Below are 23,254 nucleotides of genomic sequence, written 5' to 3' on the forward strand. Positions count from 1 at the left end.
CTTCTTCCAAATGTGGCTCAGGAAGGTCAAAAGGTTGAAACCCCCCACCCCATCCTAATCTATTTTACTCGGTTTATTTAGGTAACCATTCATTTCAGTACAATGGTGCAGATAGATCAGTAAATGACTATGCAAGTATATAACCATAAAAAAAATCTTATTGTTAAAGATGTTTCATTGTGTGTATAAAGGTTTTTCATTTTACTTATAAGAAAGGGAACTGAGTCATCAGAACTGATAACAAATGTGTACTTATGATTTCTACCACCTCTATGGGTTTCACCTTTCATGCTCCCTCTACATAAGGTACAAAAAAACTCCTGGCTTTCTCTTTACCTCTTTCTTGAATACATTTCCTGACAGTAAAAGAAACAGTTTGTAATAGTTTGTCGAAAGGAGTACATAAGCAGAGTATTTTATACTTTACAATGTGGATCATGTTAGAGTGACTCCTATAGGGAAAAATGGCACCATCACAATGGTAATAAAATGGATTATGGCTGTGATTAAACATCTGCATAATACTAGGTTTGAAAAGAAACATTTCCTAATAGAAAGCTACCATTTTTGACCACCTGAAAATGCTAGCTGCCTGGATGGTATGTTGATTCTTTGGCTTCATTGATTTCTGGGTCACTGACCTGGAACCTGGACCTGGAAGCTTCACTTCAATTTTCCAATCACCTGAAAATAAACTCAGCTTTATTTCATCTGCACATGTGATAATTCACACAATTTATCATACGCCATTCTTTAATCCTTTAGTAAATGGACCTCAAGGTGTTTAAGCTTCCCCCCTATCTTCTGTGATATCGAGAAGTCAGCAGGAGGAATCAGCGAACGAGGAACCAGACTGAGGTTGATTTCCCTGTGGACTTTAGGGGACCATTTCTACTGAAAGGAGCAGTGTTTGGGGAGTGGGTGGCAGGAGAGAAAAGTTTATACAATCCTCTCTTACATGGAGAAGTAAAGAATTAAGTCATTCACTAATAGAAGATCACAGACAACAATAAATTCAAGTTATTTGATTGTGGGACCATTTTTAAATCTTTCACCACCCTCCTCTTCTGTTCATCTCAGTTCTATGCATGTGACCACCTCACCTCTCTCCTTGCATATCTGCCTATTGACCCCCGCATTTTCATCCTCCCACTGTGTATTATCTGTAATCTTCTCCATCCAACACTAATATATCAGTTTTGCATGGAGGCTGAATCACCTCTTTTCCCAAAGATGCTGGCGGTGATATTTGTGCCAAGATCCCATGATTTATGGGTAAGGCTACCTGGCATCCTCTCCTATAACTGAAACATTGGTCTAGGGTAAAGTGACTGTTTAAACTAAAGGCATTAAATTGTAAACACACACAAGATCAGGTATCTCAATACTAGCATGTTTGTTCATTTCCAAATAATTGAGGCAAAAATTCCTATTTTAACTGAAAGTAAGTTATATAGTTTTTGCTTCAAATCCATTGGTCTGTTTTTCTTTATATAGTAAGAAATATAAAACTCAGTGTTTTTTTAAATACCATCAAAGAAGCCTCTGTCACAAAAAAAAAGAGACAAAATTAATTTTGTACACGTTGCATGGCCACATAGTTGTCAGTCAAATTATCATAGCATTGAAATCTGAAAATGACATGGAAAGTAAATGGATGTTGCATACTGGTATTGAGGTGGTTCAAAAAAAGACCAGCCATTTTTCTAAATGTAAGAAATATAACTGGCTGTTAATATTCTGTAGATTGTTAGTCTAGGAAGTATCATATTGCCTTAGGGGATTGGGAAGGAAATTTTCCCTGTTGGAACATATTGGACCATGCTATGTAAAGGTTATTTGCCTTCCTTTGGATAAGCTGTACGTTTTCTGAGCATTCCCATTTTTAACGTATTTATGCTTTTTTTTTGGTTGAATTCAGTGGAAATGTTTCCTGTTTTAACCTAACTAACTATCCTCTAAAATGAACACAGTTTTAGGAATAACAAGATTTCATGATCATGGGCAATCCTTCTGGTCATACCTGTATATTACTGAAAACTTTTATAGTTTTTTTCTTGCAGCAAATGATCTACTTGCCATCCAACGGGAAAAACATCTATATTTACATCTGTGTCTTTTCTAATCAGACTTGATTAGGGAATTCAAGTTTGTGACAGGATAGCAGCCAATTTTTAGCTCTAATATTTGAGAAAAGATTGTACGGATAATGAGCAAATAGCATCACAATCCTTTGACAAATGTTGACCATTACAGATTTTGATAACTGCACTGTTACATTGACTCTTTTGTTAAAACATATAGTGTAGGCAGAGCAAGCAACATTTTTTGTACAACTGTTAAGAGTTGAGCTGATAGTGTTATTTCCTGTTAACCCATAGCTACCATAATTTAACAGTACTTTTATCTGAGATGACCCAATATATTTAAAGAATAACTGAAGCGCTACAGCTAAATGCATAGCTAAAATACATACAGTATGTAAGGTTGGTACCCTTCCAAAATATATATTTTAAAATTATTTTCACCTTTAATACATAGGCAAAGAGAAATGCTAGCAATTAGGATTACAGCTCTGTAGCTTCTTGTGTTACAACCCTTTCTACAACCTGCTTATTAGACTATAAATTAGCATTACCCTAAGTTCTTCTTTGCTCTTAAATCTAACTTTGGCAAGCTCTCCCCTTAATAATGTTTACAATGATACCTCCTCTAGGTAATCCCCAATTTAATTTCTTAAAACAAAGTGCCCTATTTACATGAGTCTGCTGTGCCATGATATGCTGGGGCCAGAATCTTCTTTCCCCTTCCCTGCAGAGTTTCCCTTTTTTTTGTTAAGCGCTGTGCAAACTGTTGACAGTATACAAATCCTGTATAATAATAATAATTAGTATAAAACCTTCGGAAAATTGCAAAGAAAAAGCTGTGTATACAGACAAGACATAGACAAACTTACTGAGGTTTCACTGGAAAAACATAGATATGAAGTGTGTATATTTTCAATTACATAAATGTAAATCACACCACCCAATAAAAAAAAACTCCAGCCTGAGAAACCTGGATTGGAGGTAAGGTAAATAATAGTCCCTCTTTTACAATTGTCCTTGTATATACAACGCATAGTTCACGTTATACAGTGCTTCACAATTGAACCAATATGTTGACACAGTCCCAAAGTTGTTTAACAAAATATCTCAAATCAGTTAGCACTGCAATAAAATATTGTGCATGCAGAGGGAAATAAAGCACAGATCATGTGAAAGTTCAAAATCACATGTTTGTATTTGCTGCTGCTATGGGTAACTTGGAAGTGTTGACAGTGTTGATAAAAATGCATATGGAGCACTACTGGTGTTGCCTGCATTCTGACAACAGTAACAGATGACAAAATCCACTTGGTTACTATGCAGTACTCTGAAAAAGTCACAGAGTGAAATATAACATGTATAATAATAATACTAGGAAATTTCAGTTTTTAGTGTATTGGTATATTAACCATCAAAGTGATATATTAGTCCATTATAATCAGAGAAATGCTTGCAAGTGCATATAAATAACTGTTGTACTGATTAGCACAGTTACTGTAGCAATTTGAAAGCACATATAAAAGTCTCTACTTTGTAATAGTTAAAATCGCAGTCTTTGACAAAGAAAGTGACTAAGTTGCTGTACAATGCACTCATGCAAATAGGTATGAGTGGAACTGTCCTGAGTTCATTTTGAGCAGAGTACAGTTAACTTCTAAGAAGTTTGGATGTCGAACCTGGACCCCATTGAAATCAATAGGAGGAACATTTGTCAAATCAAAAATACAGATTTTCTAAAGTAATAGGCAGGGGGTATGGATTTTAAGGGGATTCCCTTCACACAATGAGATTGGAGGAGAAGTGGTTTAACCTTAAGCTGCGCAGAGGGTTCTTCACTGTCAATAAGGCTGTAGAACTCTCTTCCAAAATCGGCGCTGTCAGTGGGGAGTATTGATATTTTTAGGAGACTCTTGGACCTGCATCTTAAAAAACACAACATACATGGATATGGGAAATGATTATAGACACTGACACTTGTACACTCACAGGTTGAACTAGATGGACTATTGTCTTTATTCAGCCTTACCTACTATGAAACTATGTAAAAAAAAAAAAAAGCAAAATCCTTAATCTGCACATGCAGCTTGGCTGGGCAGAAAGGTGTGGAGATAACCATGCATCCCCCCCACCAACTATACTAGACTACATGCCCTCAACATTGAGGGGTGCTTTGCCAGCATGTTGTCCACATGATGACGAGGACAAGGGCTTCTTCCCCACAGTCCTGGTCCAGTGGTTGTGGGTGTCTTTGTGCAGGGGGCATGTCAGAATCTGGAGGAACCCTTTCAAAATAAGCCACCACTCACCCCTATGTGAGTAAGGGGTACATAGTAACCCTACACATTTACAAACAAAAAATATAACAAATAGAGTTAAAGACACCCATATGAAAGTCATTTATTAAAAAAATGAAAATCACCAAGAGCCTTTCATGATAAATCCATCATCAATCACACTGCCAAACAGATAAACCTGGTGCAAGCGAACAATTCCAGCCCTACTCCTCACTAATTTACAGTTCTTTGAGCTTTTAGTAGCTATATAAGGGAAGGGATGGGTATAGTGGTGACATCATTTACCAAATTTGGCCATGTGTTCCCAGCCATGTAATGTCAATGGTGCCAGACATATCATCCGTTGTCAATACCACCCCTTCCTTAACAACCATTGACAGCGCGAGGCTGTCATATATGGACACAGTAGAAATACTGCTTCTATATATAATGTTTGAATCCAGCCAAACAGGATTAGATTGACAACAGACAAACAGCCAAAATTAGAAACATAGAAACATTGACGCGTGACAGCAGAAAAAGATCAAGTGGTCCAAAGAGTCTGCCTCGTTTTTTTTACTTTTTGTCTGAGTATAGATTATGTTTGTTGCAAATACAGAGCCTTGTGGTACACCACTAGTGGTTGGTCTCTTTTCCGAATTAACCCCTATTTAACCCTTATTTACAACCACGCACTAGTATCTATCCGTAATCCAACTGCATATCCACTGAACCATCCAAGGGTCCTAACTTGTACATCTTTTTTATACCACCAATATGTGGAACTGTATCAAATGCATTGCTGAAATCAAGATAAGTTATGACATAGTGTCAGGGAATTCCTGTGAGACGTCTGGCCAATAGAAATGCGCGTGCTCACATAAATCTCCGCAGAATGTGAATCAGGAATGCGCATGCGTGCAGGAATGAACACAGGCATGCCTACGCACACAGTGCATGTTGGCCCCAGATGGACTATTTAAGGATGCTCCTGCCTTTGCTCAAGTGCTGACTGCCCTTTAGCTGTTCCCTGTGTCTTGTGTACTTCCAGTGTTGTTGCTGACCCGGTTTACAACTGACCTGATCCCGGATCCCTGGCTTTTGTCTTGTCGCTTTTTTCTGACCCAGCTTGTTCCTGACTTCGGCTCTGCTCTTGATTTGGTACCTTGCTGCCTGCCTGTTGATGACCCTGGCTAATCCTGTGATCACGCTTCTGTCTCTGATCCTGGCTTTGTGACCCGTTTGAGTGTCTGCCTGCCTGTCTGCTGTTGCAGTTCTGCACCCCGCTGAGCATTTCTGCTGCAAGTCTGCTTAGAGCTCTAACCAGCCACATGTCCTGGCCCTGCAGCGCAAGTAATGTGCCTCTTTAACCTTGGTTTTACTACTGTGCATGACTACTGTTCCTAACCTGATAGTTCTGTTCCCTTGGAATGGCATCTCCTGCTGCAAGTCACTCAAACTACATCTGCAGGTACTCGTGCTCATCCTGTCCCTCGGCTCCCTCTGTTTCACTTCCAGTAGGACCTGGGCTGGAGATACAAGAAAGGCCAACTCGTCATTTCAGTCATCTCTTAGGTACGTGACACATGGGCTCCTGACCTAGACACCTGACCATCATTTCTGCAAGCCATTGTAATTATTTCTGAATTTCCTACAGTGGACTTGCACAAATGATGGTCTAGTGTCCACTGTCCAGGAGCCTATGTCCCAGTGTGTGGCTGACTTTATGTCAGTTTGTCTTTACTATAAGAGAGAAACAGCACTGAGCTGGGGGGGGGGGGATATTGTAGCAGTCTGTTTGCTGGCCACTACAGGCTGGCTGCGGGGCTCTCTTGGCTCTTGGGGCAAACTGGTCTCTTTTCCTCTTTGTGGGAGCAAACACAAAGCTCTCTCTCTCTCTCTCTCTCTCTCTCTCTCTCTCTCTCTCCTCTCTGTGGGTATTGCCAAAAACTGATGGGATATAATAACCCACCCTTATTATTATATTGAAAATAACATACGAAATATGTTTTTTTACCTTAATATTTACCTTAAATTACATTGCAAATTGCATATTGTATTTGTTTGTAGCTTAAATACTGAAATTTGCACATAAAACTGTAATTTTGTAACTTTTGGAATTGGCAGTAAAAACTTGGCTGTGCCATTAAATTTTGGGTCTCGTGCCAGTGAAATGTAATCTGTCAGGTTGGCAACACTGCCTTGAAGTTCTTTTAGAACTCTGGGATAAATACCATCAGGGCCCATTGCTATATTAAGCTTTAAATGAGCCAGTTCTTCGGCTACCGCTGTCTCCAGGAATCTGAAAAATGAACTGTCATTACTAGAACCAATATAAAATATGATATTAGCACCTCTTAATCACCAACAAGAAGATGACTTCTCTTTTTAGGAGCCTTATCCACAACACCAACAGCCAATTTTGGCAAAGCAATTTCTTTCTCAGAGACCTCCTTCCAATGCAGAGAAGGGTTGCCATTCTCAAAAGCAGCTATGTTTGCAACCTTTGTATCTGCTTCTAGCTCAGAAAGAACACTATAAAGATTATGCAGTGTCACACCAAAAGCTACATGTTTATTGTCCACAGCGCTCACTTTTCCAGACCCTACAGTTGTCCACACTGCCCTTCTCCTGCACAGTCTTTGAGGAAGAGGTGGCTTTTTTGGAAGGTAGCTGAATAGAACAAATTGGCTTAAAGCCTCCTGATCCCAGACCAAAGAGCACAAACAAAGGAATTTAGACAAGCAATGTTACTACGTACAGTTGCAATAAAAAGTATGTGAACCCTTTTGGAATTATATGGATTTCTGCACAAATTGGTCATAAAATGTGATCTGATCTTCATCTAAGTCACAACAATAGACAATCACAGTCTGCTTAAACTAATAACACACAGAATTAAATGTTACCATGTTTTTATTGAACACACCATGTAAACATTCACAGTGCAGGTGGAAAAAGTATGTGAAACCTAGACTAATGAGATCTCCAAGAGCTAATTGGAGTGAGGTGTCAGCCAACTGGAGTTCAATCAATGAGATGAGATTGAAGGTGTTGGTTACAGCTGCCCTGCCCTATAAAAAACACACACCAGTTCTGGGTTTTCTTTTCACAAGAAGCATTGCCTGATGTGAATGATGCCTCGCACAAAAGAGCTCTCAGAAGACCTACGATTAAGAATTGTTGACTTGCATAAAGCTGGAAAGGGTTATAAAAGTATCTCCAAAAGCCTTGCTGTTCATCAGTCCACGGTAAGACAAATTGTCCATGAATGGAGAAAGTTCAGCACCGCTGCTACTCTCCCTAGGAGTGGGCGTCCTGTAAAGATGACTGCAAGAGCACAGCGCAGACTGCTCAATGAGGTGAAGAAGAATCCTAGAGTGTCAGCTAAAGACTTACAAAAGTCTCTGGCATATGCTAACATCCCTTTTAGCGAATCTACGATATGTAAAACACTAAACAAGAATGGATTTCATGGGAGGATACCACAGAGGAAGCCACTGCTGTCCAAAAAAAACATTGCTGCACGTTTACAGTTTGCACAAGAGCACCTGGATGTTCCACAGCTGTACTGCCAAAATATTCTGTGGACAGATGAAACCAAAGTTGAGTTGTTTGGAAGAAACACACAACACTATTTCTGGAGAATAGGGATGAGCTTCGTGTTCGAGTCGAACCCATGTTCGACTCGAACATCGTCTGTTCGCCCGTTCGCCGAATTGCGAACGATATGGGCCGTTCGCGCCAAATTCGTGGGGCGCGTCACGGCCCATAATTCACTGCGGCATCGCAGTGCATTGCTGGCTGATGATTGGCCAAGCATGCAGTATGAACTGCATGCTTGGCCAATCACAGCGCCGTCTGAACAGAGAGCTGTAATTGGCCAAAGCCAAGGAGGCTTTGGCCAATTATGGCTCAGGGGATTTAGCACACGCCCCACACTATATAAGGCCGCCTGCACGGCGGCCCTGTGTAGTGTGTGTTCCGGCGTTCATAGATAGAGAGGGAGAGAGACAGACAGTGTCATTTGATTTGAATTAGATAGATTAGGCAGAACAGTCAGTCAGTTAGCTGCACTTACAGTGTATTGTGTATATATATGCATCCCAGGTGTTGCATATATATATATACACTGTATTCAGTTTAGCTAGATCCGTTCCTGTTATCTTCTTACTGACAGGCAGGCTTGTCTTGTTACAGTATTTACAGCTACCTGAAGAAAATTGCTGGTGTTCTTTTGATCCTATTAGTACCACAGTCAGGCAGCTAGACTATTTACAGTTAGTGCAGTGCGTCCTGCTCACAGTGTTCAGCTAAAACTACAAGTTAGTGGGGTGCGTCCTGCTCACAGTGTTCAGCTAAACCTACAAGTTAGTGGGGTGCGTCCTGCTCACAGTGTTCAGCTAAACCTACAAGTTAGTGTGGTGCGTCCACCTCACAGTGTTCAGCTAAACCTACAAGTTAGTGCGGTGCGTCCTGCTCACAGTGTTCAGCTAAAACTACAAGTTAGTGCGGTGCATCCACCTCACAGTGTTCAGCTAAACCTAGAAGTTAGTGCGGTGCGTCCTGCTCACAGTGTTCAGCTAAAACTACAAGTTAGTGCTGTGCGTCCTCCTCACAGTGTTCAGCTAAACCTACAAGTTAGCGTAGTGAGACCTCTGCACAGTGTTCATCTAAAGCTAAAAGTTAGTGCAGTGCGTCCTGCTCACAGTGTTCAGCTAGATCCGTTCCTGTTATCTTCTTACTGACAGGCAGGCTTGTCTTGTTACGGTATTTACAGCTACCTGAAGAAAATTGCTGGTGTTCTTTTGATCCTATTAGTACCACAGTCAGGTAGCTAGACTATTTACAGTTAGTGCAGTGCGTCCTGCTCACAGTGTTCAGCTAAAACTACAAGTTAGTGGGGTGAGTCCTGCTCACAGTGTTCAGCTAAACCTACAAGTTAGTGCGGTGCGTCCTGCTCACAGTGTTCAGCTAGATCCGTTCCTGTTATCTTCTTACTGACAGGCAGGCTTGTCTTGTTACAGTATTTACAGCTACCTGAAGAAAATTGCTGGTGTTCTTTTGATCCTATTAGTACCACAGTCAGGCAGCTAAACTATTTACAGTTAGTGCAGTGTGTCCTGCTCACAGTGTTCAGCTAAAACTACAAGTTAGTGCTGTGCGTCCTGCTCACAGTGTTCAGCTAAACCTACAAGTTAGTGTAGTGAGACCTCTGCATAGTGTTCATCTAAAGCTACAAGTTAGTGCAGTGCGTCCTGCTCACAGTGTTCAGCTAGATCCGTTCCTGTTATCTTCTTACTGACAGGCAGGCTTGTCTTGTTACAGTATTTACAGCTACCTGAAGAAAATTGCTGGTGTTCTTTTGATCCTATTAGTACCACAGTCAGGCAGCTAGACTATTTACAGTTAGTGCAGTGCATCCTGCTCACAGTGTTCAGCTAAAATTACAAGTTAGTGGGGTACGTCCACCTCACAGTGTTCAGCTAAACCTACAAGTTAGTGGGGTGCGTCCTGCTCACAGTGTTCAGCTTAACCTACAAGTTAGTGTGGTGCGTCCACCTCACAGTGTTCAGCTAAACCTACAAGTTAGTGCGGTGCATCCTGCTCACAGTGTTCAGCTAAAACTACAAGTTACTGCTGGGTGTCCTGCTCACAGTGTTCAGCTAAACCTACAAGTTAGTGTAGTGAGACCTCTGCATAGTGTTCATCTAAAGCTACAAGTTAGTGCAGTGCGTCCTGCTCACAGTGTTCAGCTAGATCCGTTCCTGTTATCTTCTTACTGACAGGCAGGCTTGTCTTGTTACAGTATTTACAGCTACCTGAAGAAAATTGCTGGTGTTCTTTTGATCCTATTAGTACCACAGTCAGGCAGCTAGACTATTTACAGTTAGTGCAGTGCGTCCTGCTCACAGTGTTCAGCTAAAACTACAAGTTAGTGGGGTGCGTCCTGCTCACAGTGTTCAGCTAAACCTACAAGTTAGTGGGGTGCGTCCACCTCACAGTGTTCAGCTAAACCTACAAGTTAGTGCGGTGCGTCCTGCTCACAGTGTTCAGTTAAAACTACAAGTTAGTGGGGTGAGTCCTGCTCACAGTGTTCAGCTAAACCTACAAGTTAGTGCGGTGCGTCCTGCTCACAGTGTTCAGCTAGATCCGTTCCTGTTATCTTCTTACTGACAGGCAGGCTTGTCTTGTTACAGTATTTACAGCTACCTGAAGAAAATTGCTGGTGTTCTTTTGATCCTATTAGTACCACAGTCAGGCAGCTAGACTATTTACAGTTAGTGCAGTGCATCCTGCTCACAGTGTTCAGCTAAAACTACAAGTTAGTGCTGTGCGTCCTGCTCAGTGTTCAGCTAAACCTACAAGTTAGTGTAGTGGGACCTCTGCACAGTGTTCATCTAAAGCTACAAGTTAGTGCAGTGCATCCTGCTCACAGTGTTCAGCTAGATCCGTTCCTGTTATCTTCTTACTGACAGGCAGGCTTGTCTTGTTACAGTATTTACAGCTACCTGAAGAAAATTGCTGGTGTTCTTTTGATCCTATTAGTACCACAGTCAGGCAGCTAGACTATTTACAGTTAGTGCAGTGCATCCTGCTCACAGTGTTCAGCTAAAATTACAAGTTAGTGGGGTACGTCCACCTCACAGTGTTCAGCTAAACCTACAAGTTAGTGGGGTGCGTCCTGCTCACAGTGTTCAGCTAAACCTACAAGTTAGTGTGGTGCGTCCTGCTCACAGTGTTCAGCTAAAACTACAAGTTAGTGGGGTGAGTCCTGTTTACAGTGTTCAGCTAAACCTACAAGTTAGTGCGGTGCGTCCTGCTCACAGTGTTCAGCTAGATCCGTTCCTGTTATCTTCTTACTGACAGGCAGGCTTGTCTTGTTACAGTATTTACAGCTACCTGAAGAAAATTGCTGGTGTTCTTTTGATCCTATTAGTACCACAGTCAGGCAGCTAGACTATTTACAGTTAGTGCAGTGCGTCCTGCTCACAGTGTTCAGCTAAAACTACAAGTTAGTGCTGTGCGTCCTGCTCAGTGTTCAGCTAAACCTACAAGTTAGTGTAGTGGGACCTCTGCACAGTGTTCATCTAAAGCTACAAGTTAGTGCAGTGCGTCCTGCTCACAGTGTTCAGCTAGATCCATTCCTGTTATCTTCTTACTGACAGGCAGGCTTGTCTTGTTACAGTATTTACAGCTACCTGAAAAAAAATTGCTGGTGTTCTTTTGATCCTATTAGTACCACAGTCAGGCAGCTAGACTATTTACAGTTAGTGCAGTGCATCCTGCTCACAGTGTTCAGCTAAAATTACAAGTTAGTGGGGTACGTCCACCTCACAGTGTTCAGCTAAACCTACAAGTTAGTGGGGTGCCTCCTGCTCACAGTGTTCAGCTAAACCTACAAGTTAGTGTGGTGTGTCCTGCTCACAGTGTTCAGCTAAAACTACAAGTTAGTGGGGTGAGTCCTGCTCACAGTGTTCAGCTAAACCTACAAGTTAGTGCGGTGCGTCCTGCTCACAGTGTTCAGCTAGATCCGTTCCTGTTATCTTCTTACTGACAGGCAGGCTTGTCTTGTTACAGTATTTACAGCTACCTGAAGAAAATTGCTGGTGTTCTTTTGATCCTATTAGTACCACAGTCAGGCAGCTAGACTATTTACAGTTAGTGCAGTGCATCCTGCTCACAGTGTTCAGCTAAAATTACAAGTTAGTGGGGTACGTCCACCTCACAGTGTTCAGCTAAACCTACAAGTTAGTGGGGTGCGTCCTGCTCACAGTGTTCAGCTAAACCTACAAGTTAGTGTGGTGCGTCCTGCTCACAGTGTTCAGCTAAAACTACAAGTTAGTGGGGTGAGTCCTGTTTACAGTGTTCAGCTAAACCTACAAGTTAGTGCGGTGCGTCCTGCTCACAGTGTTCAGCTAGATCCGTTCCTGTTATCTTCTTACTGACAGGCAGGCTTGTCTTGTTACAGTATTTACAGCTACCTGAAGAAAATTGCTGGTGTTCTTTTGATCCTATTAGTACCACAGTCAGGCAGCTAGACTATTTACAGTTAGTGCAGTGCGTCCTGCTCACAGTGTTCAGCTAAAACTACAAGTTAGTGCTGTGCGTCCTGCTCTGTGTTCAGCTAAACCTACAAGTTAGTGTAGTGGGACCTCTGCACAGTGTTCATCTAAAGCTACAAGTTAGTGCAGTGCGTCCTGCTCACAGTGTTCAGCTAGATCCGTTCCTGTTATCTTCTTACTGACAGGCAGGCTTGTCTTGTTACAGTATTTACAGCTACCTGAAAAAAAATTGCTGGTGTTCTTTTGATCCTATTAGTACCACAGTCAGGCAGCTAGACTATTTACAGTTAGTGCAGTGCATCCTGCTCACAGTGTTCAGCTAAAATTACAAGTTAGTGGGGTACGTCCACCTCACAGTGTTCAGCTAAACCTACAAGTTAGTGGGGTGCCTCCTGCTCACAGTGTTCAGCTAAACCTACAAGTTAGTGTGGTGTGTCCTGCTCACAGTGTTCAGCTAAAACTACAAGTTAGTGGGGTGAGTCCTGCTCACAGTGTTCAGCTAAACCTACAAGTTAGTGCGGTGCGTCCTGCTCACAGTGTTCAGCTAGATCCGTTCCTGTTATCTTCTTACTGACAGGCAGGCTTGTCTTGTTACAGTATTTACAGCTACCTGAAGAAAATTGCTGGTGTTCTTTTGATCCTATTAGTACCACAGTCAGGCAGCTAGACTATTTACAGTTAGTGCAGTGCGTCCTGCTCACAGTGTTCAGCTAAAACTACAAGTTAGTGCTGTGCGTCCTGCTCAGTGTTCAGCTAAACCTACAAGTTAGTGTAGTGGGACCTCTGCACAGTGTTCATCTAAAGCTACAAGTTAGTGCAGTGCGTCCTGCTCACAGTGTTCAGCTAGATCCGTTCCTGTTATCTTCTTACTGACAGGCAGGCTTGTCTTGTTACAGTATTTACAGCTACCTGAAAAAAAAATTGCTGGTGTTCTTTTGATCTTATTAGTACCACAGTCAGGCACCTAGACTATTTACAGTTAGTGCAGTGCATCCTGCTCACAGTGTTCAGCTAAAATTACAAGTTAGTGGGGTACGTCCACCTCACAGTGTTCAGCTAAACCTACAAGTTAGTAGGGTGCGTCCTGCTCACAGTGTTCAACTAAACCTACAAGTTAGTGTGGTGCGTCCACCTCACAGTGTTCAGCTAAACCTACAAGTTAGTGCGGTGCGTCCTGCTCACAGTGTTCAGCTAAAACTACAAGTTACTGCTGGGTGTCCTGCTCACAGTGTTCAGCTAAACCTACAAGTTAGTGTAGTGAGACCTCTGCACAGTGTTCATCTAAAGCTACAAGTTAGTGCAGTGCGTCCTGCTCACAGTGTTCAGCTAGATCCGTTCCTGTTATCTTCTTACTGACAGGCAGGCTTGTCTTGTTACAGTATTTACAGCTACCTGAAGAAAATTGCTGGTGTTCTTTTGATCCTATTAGTACCACAGTCAGGCAGCTAGACTATTTACAGTTAGTGCAGTGCGTCCTGCTCACAGTGTTCAGCTAAAACTACAAGTTAGTGGGGTGCGTCCTGCTCACAGTGTTCAGCTAAACCTACAAGTTAGTGGGGTGCGTCCACCTCACAGTGTTCAGCTAAACCTACAAGTTAGTGCGGTGCGTCCTACTCACAGTGTACAGTTAAAACTACAAGTTAGTTCTGTGCGTCCTGCTCACAGTGTTCAGCTAAAACTACAAGTTAGTGTGGTGCGTCCACCTCACAGTGTTCAGCTAAAACTACAAGTTAGTGCGGTGCGTCTACCTCACAGTGTTCAGTTAAACCTACAAGTTAGTGTGGTGCGTCCTGCTCACAGTGTACAGCTAAAACTACAAGTTAGTGCTGTGCGTCCTGCTCACAGTGTTCAGCTAAAACTACAAGTTAGTGCAGTGCGTCTACCTCACAGTGTTCATCTAAAGCTACAAGTTAGTGCAGTGCATCCTGCTCACAGTGTTCAGCTAAAACTACAAGTTAGTGCTGTGCGTCCACCTCACAGTGTTCAGCTAAAACTACAAGTTAGTGCAGTGCATCTACCTCACAGTGTTCATCTAAAGCTACAAGTTAGTGCAGTGCATCCTGCTCACAGTGTTCAGCTAAAACTACAAGTTAGTGCTGTGCGTCCTGCTCACAGTGTTCAGCTAAAACTACAAGTTAGTGTGGTGCGTCCACCTCACAGTGTTCAGCTAAACCTACAAGTTATTTTTTTGCAAGCTCTGCACAGTGTTCACCTAAAGCTACCTGTAGAAGGTTGGTGGTGTTTTCCTGATCCTATCACTACCGCAGGCAGCTAAAAAAGTTACAAGTTAGTTTTTTGCAAGCTCTGCACAGTGTTCAGCTAAAGCTACCTGTTGAAGGTTGGTGGTGTTCTCATACTACAGGCAGGCAGTTGATTTTGCTAGCTGCAGTATCAGTACATATATATATATATATATCCCAGCTTAGTGCAGCTACAGGCCATTAGTATGTCTGGAAGGCCAAGAAGGAGAGGCAGACAGTCACAAGCCAATAAGAGAGGGCAAGCAGGCTCTGTGTCTAGTGCTGGTCGTGGAGACGGTGCATCCTCATCAGCACGTGGCCGTGGGACACGCTTGGCCTTTTTTTCGGCAGCTGGCCGTGTTGAGCCGCAACATGCGGAAGACTTGGTCGAGTGGATGAACAAGCCGTCCTCATCCTACTCATCCTCTCTCACCCATGCCCAGGGTACTTTGTCTGGCAAAGCAGCGGCCTCTTCCCTTGGCTCAATGTCATCAGTGACTCCTTCCCTAGCCCCACCATGTCCTCCTGAGGAGTCCCTCGAACTGTTTGACCACAGCGTTGGGTACATGCTCCAGGAGGATGACCAGCGTTTGGAAGGCTCTGATGATGATACTGAGCTCGATGAAGGCAGTAACGTGAGCACAGACAGAGGGGGTGCCCAGGAAGGACAGCAATCTGGCAGTCATGCTCCCCCTGCTGCAGCATACTGCCAGGTTTGCTCCAGTGATGAGCAGGGAGGGGATGATGAGGTCACTGACTCAACGTGGGTGCCTGATAGGAGAGAGGAGGAGGAGGAGGAGGCGGCACATCACCAACGAGGCAGGATGCCCACCAGGGGCCAGCCTAAGGGCAGCACCTTGACTGCATCACACCCCAAAGCTCCACATGTGCAGGGCGCTGCAGTCTCTGTGCGTTATTCAAAAAGTTCTTTGGTGTGGGCCTTTTTTGAGACGAGTGCATCAGATCGCACCGCTGCTATTTGCAACATATGTCTCAAGCATATCTCGCGTGGCCAAAACATCTCCCGCTTGGGTACCACATGCTTGACCAGACATATGTTGACCTGCCATGCAGTTCGTTGGCAAGCGTATCTAAAAGACCCACACCAAAGAACAAAGAGGACCTCTCCTTGCTCCTCATCAGCTGAGATCTCCAACCCCACTATACCTTCAGTCCTCTCTGAGACCTGCACTGAGAGGAATGAAGGTGTAGAATTAGGTGTGTCACAGCCAAGTACTTGTGGGCAATCTGCTTTTGGTACACCGACGTCAGATTGTACCAGGCAAATTTCCCTGCCCCAGCTGCTGCACCGCCGAAAAGAAGTTTGCTCCCAGCCATCCACATGCCCAGCGGTTGAATGCTAGCTTGGCAAAATTGCTACCACTTCAACTGCTGCTTTTTCAGTTGGTAGACTCTGCCCCCTTCCGTGAGTTTGTGGAATGTGTGGTTCCTCAGTGGCAGGTACCCAAACGCCACTTTTTCTCACGGAAGGCGATTCCGGCTCTCTACCGGCATGTGGAAGGCAATGTCCATGCCTCGCTGGACAGGGCGGTCAGCGGTAAGGTGCATATTACCGCTGACTCATGGTCCAGCAGGTATGGACAGGGACGTTACCTAAGTTTCACGGCGCATTGGGTGACTCTGCTGGCAGCTGGGAAGGATGCAGGACAAGGTGCAGTAGTGTTGGAGGTTGTTCCGCCACCATGCCTCCAAAATGCTAATGATTGTGACACACCTCTCTCCTCCACCCCCTCCTCTTCTTCTTCCTCCATGGCCTCTTCCTGTGCTTTGTCCTCGGAACCAGCGGTGCTCCGTAGCCGTTCAAGGGGCTACGCAAGTACGCAGGCCAAAAGATGCCATGCGGTGCTTGAGCTGATGTGCTTGGGGGACAGGAGTCACACTGGGGCAGAGGTTCTGTCAGCTCTGCAGGGGCAGGTTCAGAGGTGGTTGATGCCACGCCAACTTAAGGCAGGAATGGTGGTTTGTGACAATGGCACCAACCTCCTCTCTGCCCTCCGACAGGGACAAATGACCCATGTGCCCTGTTTGGCTCACGTCCTTAACTTGGTGGTGCAGCGGTTCTTGGGCAGGTACCCGGGCTTACAGGATGTCCTGAGGCAGGCCAGGAAAGTCTGTGTGCATTTCCGCCGGTCATATAATGCCAGTGCTCGGCTGACAGACCTCCAAAAGGAGTTTAACCTGCCCAAGAACTGCCTAATCTGTGACATGCCCACCAGGTGGAACTCAACGTTGGCCATGCTGCAGCGGCTGCACATGCAGCAGAGGGCCATCAATGAGTACCTGTGCGACTATGGCACCAGGACAGGGTCAGGGGAGCTTGTTTTTTTTCCCCACGCCAGTGGGCCATGATCAGGGATGCATGCACTGTCCATTTGAGGAAGCCACGAGGATGGTGAGCAGTGACAGTGCATGCATCAGTGACACTGTCCCCCTTGTCCACCTGTTGGAGCACACGCTACGTGGAATAATGGACAGGGCACTTGAGGCAGAACAGAGGCAGGAAGAGGAGGACTTCCTTAGCTCTCAAGGCCCCCTTTATCCAGACAGTGTTCCTGCGTGCCCGCCGATCACACAGGAAGAGGAGGAGGGGGAGGAGGAGGAGTTGGAGGAGGAAGATTGTGTCAGTATGGTGGTGGAGCCTGGCACTCAGCATCAGCAGCAGTCTTTAAGGGATCAGTCCCAAGAAACACATGGACTTGTACGTGGCTGGGAGGAGGTGGCTGCGGACCATGTCGTCCTTAGTGACCCAGAGGACTCCGGACCAAATGCCTCAGCAAACCTACGCTGCATGGCCTCCCTGATCCTGCAAAGCCTGCGTAAGGATCCTCGTATTCGTGGTATCAAGGAGAAGGACCAATACTGGCTGGCAACCCTCCTTGATCCACATTACAAGGGTAAGGTTGCGGACCTTATCTTGCCATCGCAGAGGGAGCAGAGGATGAAACATCTTCGGGAGGCCTTGCAGAAAGGTCTGTGCAACGCGTTCCCAGAGACTGGGAGGTTGCAAACTCCTGTTTCTGGACAACGTGTTGCTGAGGCTTCGGTCAGTCAAAGAAGGAGCGGTGGAGAAGGTGGCCATCTGACCAATGCGTTCAGACAATTTTTTGGTCCGCAGCCCCATGGTATGATCGGTTCCAGCAACCATCGCCAGCGTCTGTTTTACATGGTGCAGGAATACCTAGGGACAAGATCTGACTTGGACACCTTTCCCACTGAAAATCCTCTGGGTTACTGGGTCTTGAGGATGGATCACTGGCCAGAGCTTGCACAGTATGCAATTGAGCTACTGGCCTGTCCTGCATCCAGAGTTTTTTTCGGAACGCACATTCAGTGCTGCTGGAGGCTTTGTAACCGATCACAGGGTGCGTCTGTCCACCGACTCAGTCGATCGACTGACCTTAATAAAAATGAATCAGTCTTGGATCACCACCAGCTACCAATCACCTGATGCTGATGTAACCGAATAATTTTTTTTTAAATCTCAGATCCCTTCAAAGACTGCCTATTCTAATGCTGAGTGAATATCCCTGAGTAATTATCCTCTTCCTCCTCAATCATCACGCTGATAGCTTGTAAGAACATTTTTGGTTCTGGGCGCCACCACCAGTGCCTAAGGCCCAATTTTTCAGCCCCTGTTTAACAGGGGCGTGTAATTACAATTTTTGATGCAATACTTTGCAGCAGGGCTCGTTTCTACGTTACAACTAGAGTATCTGTGAGGGGTTGCAGTGTTGTGGCACCAGCACCAGTGCCTAAGGCCCAATTTCTCAGCCCCTGTTTAACAGGGGCATGTAATTACAATTTTTGATGCAATACTTTGCAGCAGGGCTCATTTCTGCGTTCCAACTAGAGTATCTGTGAGAGGTTGCAGTGTTGTGGCACCAGCACCAGTGCCTAAGGCCCAATTTTTCAGCCCCTGTTTAACAGGGGCCTGTAATTACAATTTTTGATGCAGTACTTTGCAGCAGGGCTCATTTCTGCGTTCCAACTAGAGTATCTGTGAGGGGTTGCAGTGTTGTGGCACCAGCACCAGTGCCTAAGGCCTAATTTTTCAGCCCCTGTTCAACAGGGGCATGTAATTACAATTCTTGATCTAATATTTCACAGCAGGGCCCATTTCTGCACCCACCAAGAGCGAGTGAGGACTTACAGTGTTGTGGCACCACCACCACCAAAGGCCCAATTTTTCTGCCCTTGTTCAACAGGGGCATGTAATTACAATTCTTGATCTAATATTTCACAGCAGGGCCCATTTCTGCACCCACCAAGAGCGAGTGAGGACTTACAGTGTTGTGGCACCAGCACCACCACCACCACCACCAAAGGCCCAATTTTTCTGCCCTTGTTCAACAGGGGCATGTAATTACAATTCTTTATCTAATATTTCACAGCAGGGCCCTGTGAGGGCTTACAGTGTTGTGGCCACAACAACACCTAAGGCCCAAATTTCTGCTGAGTATATAGGGCAGGCCCCTATTTTCAAACATCTAACTTACAAACGACTCCTACTTGCAAACGGAAGGAGACAACAGGAAGTGAGATGAAATCTACCCCTAGGAAGGGAAATTCTCTCCTGTAAGAGTTAATATGGGAAAAACATTTCTCCTTTCCACTGATGCTTTCCAATCCTTGTTCCACAAAAAACCCCAAATTTTCAAAAAACATTTGTCATTGGGACAAAAAGTGAGGTGAAATCTTCTGAAGAGGAGGAAAGACAGCAAAACAAATGTCACAGGGGTGATAACCTTTTCCTATGTTTTCCAAAAAGCTTAAAAAAGATTTTTTGGCTGGAGCTAAACACGTTAAAAATGTACCCGTTAAAAATTACAAACAGATTCTACTTAACAACAAACTTACAGTCCCTGTCTTGTTTGCACCGCCTGTATACTGCTGTTCAGAGTATATAGGGCCTGGTGGCCCCACACCTTTCCTTATTTTAATTTGGGTGCGGGGTTCCACTTAATATCCATACAAGACCCAAAGGGCCTGGTAATGGTCTGGGGGGTACCCATGCCGTTTGTCTCACTGATTTTCATTCATATTGCCAGGACCCGACATTACATTAAACCCGCAAGCAGTTTTAAATGAAATTTTTTCCTTTAAAAATGACATTTTGTGCAGGGACTGTTCTAAACACGGGAAACACGCGCCACTTTACAGGCATACTATAGACACCCCCCAGGTAGGATATTTAAAGGAATATTTTTTTTTTTTTACTTTAAGCATCATTAAAATCACTTCTCCCGAAAAAACGGCCGTTTTTTAAAAGTTTTTTTTGCATCGATACAAGTCCCCTGGGGTAGGACCCGGGTCCCCAAACCCTTTTTAGGACAATACCATGCAAATTAGCCTTTAAAATGAGCACTTTTGATTTTGAACGTTCGAGTCCCATAGACGTCAATGGGGTTCTAACGTTCGTGCGAATTTTCGGTCCGTTCGCAGGTTCTGGTGCGAACCAAACCGGGGGGTGTTCGGCTCATCCCTAGTGGAGAAAAAGAGGCACAGCACACCAACATCAAAACCTCATCCCAACTGTGAAGTATGGTGGTGGGGGCATCATGTTTTGGGGCTGCTTTGCTGCGTCAGGGCCTGGACGGATTGCTATCATCGAAGGAAAAATGAATTCCCAAGTTTATCAAGACATTTTGTAGGAGAACACCCCCCAGGTACGAAATTTAAAGGAATATTACACTTTTTTTATTTCACTTCAAGCATCATTAAAATCACTGCTCCCGAAAAAACGATGCATTGATCCATGTCCTCTGGGGCAGGACCCAGGTCCCCAAACACTTTTTATGACAATAACTTGCATATAAGCCTTTAAAATTAGCACTTTTGATTATTCGTGTTCGTGTCCCATAGTCTTTAACGGTGTTCGCGTGTTCGAATACTTTTTTTACCTGTTAACATGTTCTGGTGCGAACCGAACAGGGGGGTGTTCGGCTCATCCCTACCACATAGTACACCCTACAGAGCTGCTACTCCTGTTAAATATCACCCTAATTAGCTAACAATTAGTATAATAGTTCACCTCTCTTACATATGCTAATTCATAACACCCAGTACTCAACACTAAAGCCTGGTACACACTAATATTTTTTTTTTCGTTTAACCCAATGGGTGAACAAAAAAAACCTGACAGCTTCGGTTGGAGCTGTACTAACAATCCGACGTAAGTACAGCGATCTCCCCCCGCTAAGCTGTTGTGTTCTTACCCCTGCCAGAACACTTCGATCAATGCTCTTAGCAATTGGCTGAGAGAACTGATCGGGAGTGAGTTGGCTGCTGGTTATCCAGCAAGCTCATCTGAAAGAAGCCGGAAAACCGGCCGACCTCTGTTGAACAGGCTGCCTTACACACGGGCCGAATGTCGGCCGGTTTTTATTGAACCTGCCGATGTTGCCCAACATCACCAATAGCACCACAGTTCTAAAACATATCAAGACAGTTTGGTATAATTATGTAAAACATACCAAAACTTGTCTATCATAGGTGTGCGCAGCCTATTGCATCACATGCGTGTATGTGTGTGTGTGTGTATATATATATATATATATATATATATATATATATATGTGAATTTTCTTTTTGTATGGCTTTTTTCTCTTGAGAATATGTGCAGATACTCCGCTTGCCTGGCCAAGTCCCCCAACCTTGCCCTTCCTTGGGGGAGAGAAGTAAATTGGCACCAAATAATGTGTGTGGTAAAGGCTCAGAACTGTGTACCACACAAGGCGTAAGGTTTACGAATATGTAACACACAGAGTACAGGACTCAGGAATGTATAGCAAACAGTGTACAGGGCTCAACCCCCTTCCACATTTCACTCCTGCACCCCCATTTACAGCCCTCACCTCTGTAACCCCCCATCTTTCACCTCTGCACCCCCAGATCTCTTACCTCTGCACAACTCCCCATCCCCCATAGCTCTCAATTTGCAAAGCCTGCTATCGCCACAGTTATCCCCTCTACACCTCTACACAAATCCCACCCCTCACCCCCCCTTTTCCAGGTTTTACATCTGTACAACACCCCTAATTTTCCCAGAGCTGCCTCTCTGCAAAACTGCCCTCACTCGTCACTCGCAACTTGCCATACACAGCTCTCACTTCTTCATAAATGCTTTGCAGTAGTGTAGCCGCTACTGCTGAACCACTCTGCAAGGTGGACGTGGGCTTTTTCTATTGAACACGATGCAAGTTGCTTTGCCTGAACAGCTCCGCTTATCAGACCCATGAAGCATTGAGCCAAAGAGGAGTTTTGGAGCACTTCACTCAGCTCTATGCTACAAGGGTCTGAAAGGCGGCAGATGGAGACAGAAAATCTCAAGGTACTGGACAGCAATTAAAAAAGATGTGGGTGGTTGCGGCATCAGGACATGAGACACCAAAGGGCATCTGGAGGTGGTGGAACACCAGCACACCCTGTGCGTACACCTATGTTATCTATTATTTTATTTAAATCAGGATGCTACTGTGAACAATGTAAAATGAATCTAACTGGTTCAGTCTCTCTGGACAGAAATGCTTTTTTTCTACTCCTTTTATATCGTATATACTCAAGTATAGGCCGACCCGAATGTAAGCCAAGGCACCTAATTTTACCAAAAAAACTGGAGAAATGTATTGACTCGAGTATAAGCCTAGGGTGGGAAATGCAGCAGCTACCAGCAAATATTATGCTTCATAAAGCGTATGGGAAATGAAAAGCTTTATTCTATTCTTTTTTCCATTGTACACACTAAATGGAAAAAGAGGTATAGTAAATATAGTGAAGCCATGCTCATTTAGAATGCCCAGTTATGTGCAAGGGAAAATAAATAGAAAGATCACACTTTCATGTTATTCGCTAGGTGAGTATTCACATTGCTGAGTGAACAGTCTCTACATCTTTTGTAAGTCAAGCTCCCTCTGCCTGTTTTGTGGCTCTAAATGTTCCCGGGTCAGCATCACTTAATTTATGAACCCCCCTTGCAATTTGGTGCACATTTGACAATTTACCCCAAATATCCAGTGGCTGCTGCAATGGTGGACAGTTCTGTGTACATTGCATGTTTTAGGGATTGAAAAAAAGTGGCCACTTGCTGTGCCCTTTATACAGTAGGGAAGAGATCTGCTGGCATAAGTTAGGTGGTGGGGAGCATTCAGAAGCATGGTGCAAAAGCTTTATTCTATTTACTTACCAGGAACTGTGAATGTGAGATCGATATCCCACTGTGTCAGATCGCTATGCAGCTGTGGTAGCGATGTCCCGCCTCCTATGACACACGGCACAGTGATTCCTAGCACTGAATCACTGTGCCGTCTGTCACAAGAGGAGGCAGGACATAATTATGAGGCTGGCTGTGTGGCGATCTGACACAGCATGGGAGGGGAAACTCACAAGGGTGCCGGGCCGATTCATGAGCGTCACCCAGCGGCACGGCCCCGCCCCTTTTTCTTCTCCATTTCGGACATTTTTTTCACTCACTCGAGTATAAGCTGAGGTGGGTTTTTTCAGCCAAAAAAATGGGCTGAAAAACTCAGCTTATACTTGTGTATATACGGTATATATGTATATATATATAT

This window comes from Aquarana catesbeiana, linkage group LG01 (assembly GCF_042186555.1).
Source record: "Aquarana catesbeiana isolate 2022-GZ linkage group LG01, ASM4218655v1, whole genome shotgun sequence".
Lineage (NCBI taxonomy): Eukaryota > Metazoa > Chordata > Amphibia > Anura > Ranidae > Aquarana > Aquarana catesbeiana.